Raw genomic sequence first — 6,000 nt, forward strand, 5'->3', positions numbered from 1 at the left:
GTTTTATTAGAGTAATGGATACATCAAAGGCATTGTGCTTCATAGGAGACCCTACGCTAACTCACTAGAGTCCCTAACTATACTCTAGACATGCTCTGCAGTGTGTGAAGGAAGTTGACTCAACAACCCCCACTGGGAGCGGCAGGCTTATATAGGAATTGTTTTTGAACGTATCTCTGACTCCTTCGTAATTCCTGTCTTTGCCCTGTCCGTTTCTGGCAGCGACGGAAACGAGGAGACAGGGGACGTGCATCCAACAGCTCATCTGAAGACACCTGCTCCCGAGCAACGGGCTCGAGGTCATGGGGCGGTGCCACACTGGAATCCTCCTGGGAACTGCTTGGTAAAGGAGGAGCTGGCACTGACTCTGAAGCTTCCCCCCACAAGTCCTCTGCATCAACTGGGGGCAGTGCGCTCAGCTCCTCAGAAAGGGCGTTACTCATGGGAACTGGCTGGAGAGTAGGCTGCCCCCCTCCCGCACGATCCTGCTCAGACACAACAATCCCCAACTCTGCTTCTTCTGGCTGCGGAGGTGCCTGAAACTCATGCCTCCCCCCTTCCTGTCCCTTCTGAGTTGGCTGCAGCGCAACATCATCCCCCCCTCCATGCTTTAACCCTTCCCACCCCTGAGGTCTAGGTTTCTCTGGATAAGCCTCATGGAATTCTCTCACCAAAGTCGGAGCGTACACATTCTCCTCCGTTTCCCAGGAACGTTCAGTTGGATCGTACCCCTTCCAATGAATCAGGTACTGAAGATGCCCTCGGCGTTTTCGCAAGTCCAAAATCTGTTCTACTTCGTATTCCTCCTCCCCCTCCACCAACAACGGCGGCGCGGGCTCCACTCGTGGACGGTGAGGGTCGGGGGCAGCGTCCTTGGTCAACAATGCCCTGTGGAAGACTGGGTGCATCTTGAAGGTGGGTGGCAATTTTAGTCTGTAAGCCACGGGGTTAATCTGAGCCTCCACCTCAAAGGGCCCTACACGCCGATCCTGCAGTTTACGACACCGGCCAGGCATAGCTAGGAAATGTGTAGAGATCCAGACCTGGTCTCCCACTCGTATGAGGTCCCCCTCTCTCCGATGCTGGTCAGCTGCGCATTTGTAATCCGCTTTGGCCTGTTCTAGTTGCTCTTGGAGTAGCTGTTGCATAGCGTGGAGTTCCTGCAAGTAATCCTCAGCAGCTGGGACTGAGAGACTGTCCTTTGGGGCAGGGAAGGCTCAGGGGTGGTAGCCAAAATTGGCGAAGAAAGGAGTCTGTTGCGTGTGCGAATGCACAGCATTATTATAGGCAAATTCTGCTAAATGCAGGTAGGACATCCAGTTGTCCTGCTGATATCCCACAAAACAATGTAAATATTGTTGCAACACTGTGTTGACCCTCTTGGACTGCCCATCCATTTGGGGATGATGGGCGGACGACAGTCTCAACTCACTTTGCAGCAACTTCCACAACGCTTGCCAAAAACCCAAGGTGAATTGTGTGCCCCGATCGGAAACCAGGCTGTCTGGCAGACCGTGCAGCCGATACACATTTTGCACGTACAACTTGGCAGTGTCTTGAGCACTTGGGAGCCCTGTGCACGGAATGAAGTGAGCCATTTTCGAGAAGGCATCAACGACCACCAAAACTGTGGTTTTCCCCTGCGAAGGTGGAAGGTCTGTTATAAAATCCATAGTAATCATTCGCCAAGGTCCTCCTGGGGTAGGGAGGGGTTCCAGTAGCCCCGGTGGCTTCCCGGTGGCATGTTTAGCCCTCATGCAAGTGGGGCAAGAGCGAACGTAATACTCTACGTCCTTCTTCACCTTGGGCCACCAGAAGTCCCGAGTGACAGCTTGAATGGTCTTAAAAACCCCAAAGTGGCCTGCCGTGGGGGCGTCATGGCACTGACATAGTACTCTCCCTTGCAGTTCTCCGGGGGGCACATAAACAGCTTCCTGATGGTGCAGTATGCCATCCTTCCAGATAAGGTCCTTCTGTTCTGCCTGGGGTGACGCGCCGTCTTCGATCCGCTGCTCCTGCACGAAAGGATCCTGTTGTTGCGCATCACGCACTTCAGCTTCCCAAGAATCTTGGCAGGCCCCTACTACTCCCTGCTCGGGAGGGATTATGTACTGTAACGGTCTTCGGGTGGGATCCCTCAGAAATTCTGGCTTCCTCGAGAGGGCATCAGCCCACTTATTCTGTGCTTGGGAGATATAACGAATTTTAAAATGGAACCGTGCGAAGAACTGAGCCCAGCGCACTTGCCTCTGGTTGAGTTTACGGGCGATATGAAGACTCTCTAGATTACGATGGTCCGTGTGCACCTCAGTTTCATGCTGCACCCCTTCCAGATGGTGTCTCCAGGCTTCAAAGGCATCCCTAATGGCTAATAGCTCCTTTTCCCACACAGTGTAGTTTTGTTCAGAGTCGGTTAGCTTTCTGGAAAAGTAAGCACAAGGCATCAGTTCTCCCCCTTTCTGGGCCGGTTGCAAAAGAACCCCTCCGATTGCGATGTCTGACACATCCGTCTCTACCACAAAAGGGAGCGCCGGGTCGGCATGCTGTAGTATGGGTTCGGTAGCAAACCTTCGCTTCAGGCTTTCGAAAGTCTCTTGTGCAGCTTCTGTCCAGTGGAAAGGTCCTGAGCCCTTCAGGCAATCCGTGAGTGGTGCAGTCTGATGGGAGTAGTTGGCTATGAAACGATGGTAGTAATTCGCAAAGCCCAAGAAGTGCTGCAAATCCTTCTTGGTCTTGGGGGGTTGCCACATGAGTACACAACAAACTTTCTCTGGGTCCATTTCTACTCCTGCTGGCGATATCCAATACCCCAGAAAGTCCAACGTGGTTAGGTCAAACCCACACTTTTCCAGTTTCGCGTAAAGATGGTGTTCCCGTAACTTCTGCAGCACTGCACGCACATGTGAGTCATGTTCTTTGGGAGTATCTGAGTAAATCAAAATATCATCCAGATAAACTATCATGAAGCAGTCCACAAAGTCCCGGAAGATGTCATTCATGAAACTTTGGAAGACTCCAGGTGCTCCTGACAACCCATATGGCATTACTAAATACTCAAACTGACCATAATGGGTCTTAAACGCTGCCTTCCATTCATGGCCTGCCTTAATCCTCACCAAGCTGTAAGCTCCTCTCAAGTCCAGTTTCGTGAAAATTTTGGCGGAACGCAACCTCTCCAACATTTCCCTAATGAGCGGCAGCGGGTAACTATTGGGGATAGTGAGCTGGTTTAGGGCCCGATAATCATTACAGGGACGGAGATCCCCCTTTTTTCTTCACAAACAGCAGGGGTGCACCAGCGGGGGACTGCGAAGGGCGAATGAAGCCTTTCTTCAAATTGGTGTCCAGAAACTCCCTTAACGCTGCCAACTCTGGTTCAGATGGAGAGTAGATCTGCCCGGCGGGGATGCGTGGTCCAGGCACCAAATCAATGGCACAATCATAGGGCCGGTGAGGAGGGAGTTGCTCCGGTTCCTTTTTATCGAAGATGTCCCGAAAACTCCCATACTTCGCGGGCAAGGTTATCTCCCTTGGGGGAGACGCTCCTGCCAACACCTGTGGCTCCTCTTCAGGCTGGCAATGTTGATGGCAGTACTTAGAGGTAAAAACCACCACAGCTTCATCCCAAAAGATTGTGGGGTTGTGTCTAACCAGCCAAGGCATACTTAACACCACCGGGAAACGAGGCAAGGACGCCACATAGAACGACAGGTCTTCCCGATGCCCAGGGACCTTCACCTCCACAGACTCGGTCACCCGAGTCACCCCCCCAGACTTCAGAGGCTGGCCATCTATAGTTTCCACTGCCAACGGCTGGCTCAGTTCTCTTGTGGGAATAGCGTGGTGTAGCGCCAACTCCCGGTCTATGAAACAAGAGGATGCTCCGCTGTCGATCATAGCCTTGGCTAAGAAGCTCTCGCCTGAGGATAGGGTGATGCGAATGGGCAACAGAAGGGCCCCTTGGGAGGGAAGGGGTCGTAACGGAGGCTCAGTGTCTGTAGCCCCCAGTTTTCCGGCGGCTGGGATCTTCCGGCTTTGGCTGCACAATTTCTGGTGAGGTGTCCAGACTTTCCGCAATAGAGACACAGTCCTTCCCTCTGGCGTCTTTCCCTCTACTCCTCTGTCAATCGTGGTCTAGCCCCCCCAATCTGCATGGGCTCCTCTCCCGAGACAGTAGGGATGCCAGGATTGGGCACAGGGCATGCATGGGGCAGCGGAGCAGCAACCTGACTCTGTGAAGGCTCCATTCTTCGCTCCAACTTCCTTCCTTCTAAGCGGCTGTCTATCTGCAAACTCAGTTGAATCAAACCCCTCAGTGAGTCGGGGTGTGTGGAGTGCGCCAGTTCATCCAACACTTCTGGACTCAGTCCATTTCTGTAGAAGTACATCAAGGCTGGGTCATTGTACTCCGTCTCCTGAGACAAAACATGAAAAGCATTCGTGTATTGCCCTAAAGACCCCTTTCCCTGTCTCAGGGTCCCTAACTGGCGGGCAACTGTCTCCTTCCTCTGGGGGTCTTGGAACATGTCCCCCATCGCATTCTTGAAGGTGTCAAACTGGCACACTATTTGGTCATTGCGAATCAAATACGGGGTGGCCCATTTTGCCACATCCCCTTCCAAAAAATTATGATGAACGCCACCTTCGCATCATCAGTTGGGAAGTCAGCTCTGTGCACTTGAATGTACAATTCACATTGGGCTAGAAACGTGGCAAACTGTTCACTCTGGCCCCCGTATCGCACGGGTAGCCCCACTGGAGACTTCACAGGGGCGGCCGCCCCGGGAGGCGCTGCCTGGACTTGGGCGACCAAGGCATGGAGATTCTGGTTATCCACTTGCAAGGCTTGCGTTTGTTACGAGGCAGGGCCATGGAGCCTGCTAAACTACAATTCCCACCCCACACCCCCACCTAATGGTATGGCTGGTTATGCTTTCCCACGAGGTTTTGTGCAAAGAGTAACAAGAAATTAAGATACAAAACTAAAGCTACAGCATAAATGTTCTGCATAATTGTTATCTTGTCCTTTGGCAAATTTCCCTCACCCACAGTGAATCCCATTGTTTGTTAGGAGCCTTAGTTTTCAGGGTCAGTTAGAGATACACACACACATACACAACATCACCAGACTTTCATACCCTCCTTGGCAGGAGGGGGAGAGAGGAAACAAAGTATTTTAAAACCGAGGCTTGAAGGTAGAAAAAGAGGGAGGAGAGGAAGAAAGAGGAAGGGGGGCTGAGGAACATCAGAGCTCCGACACACGTGTACGACGCTCTCAAGGAACGCATCAAGGACTGCAGGGACAGAACCGGGGAGACTCTGGGTCTCGGTGCAAAACCTTGAGACCAAGAGATCCCTTCCTGGTTTTGGATCAGAGCTCTTTCACATAGCTTCAGCTGCATTCAATTGCCCACTCAGGGCCTAGGAGAGGTAATCATTCTTATTTTTTATAGTAATAGGTTCCTTTGATTTCTTTAGTATAAAGTTATGAATGGGTTAGGATATTAATGATTAATGCTGCCACGCACCCAAGTAATTCTGTAATGCTTTCCTACTCTTTCTCTCAATAAAATCAAGCTTTGCTTTATTTTGGTTTGGACCTGCATTTCTTGGGTTAAATATATACACCATTTAAGCACATTTCAGGGCAAAGCGCTTGTTTTATCCCTAGCAAAAGATCCCCTCCTCTCAAGGAGGTGTTTCATGGGACATGAGGGTGGCAAATGCACACACTCAGGTTCCCAAGAGCACATGTCATAACATGTTGCGGCTCTGAGGTTTTGATTCTCGGCTTGTAGGGCTTGCGTAGTCACTCGGAGGTTCTGGATCTCGGCATACAAGGCTTCCATGGTGATAGGTACTCCCCCTCTGGCTCCATTCTGGTCCATGTCATCCACCATGGGAACAGGTTCGAGTAGGGATGGTGGTTGAGTCAAACTGTCCCATTCAGAGCCGAAAGAATGAGGCTGGAGTGTGTGTGCAAGTAAATCTCATTTTATT

This window comes from Rhineura floridana, chromosome 3 (assembly GCF_030035675.1).
Source record: "Rhineura floridana isolate rRhiFlo1 chromosome 3, rRhiFlo1.hap2, whole genome shotgun sequence".
In the NCBI taxonomy this organism is placed as follows: domain Eukaryota; kingdom Metazoa; phylum Chordata; class Lepidosauria; order Squamata; family Rhineuridae; genus Rhineura; species Rhineura floridana.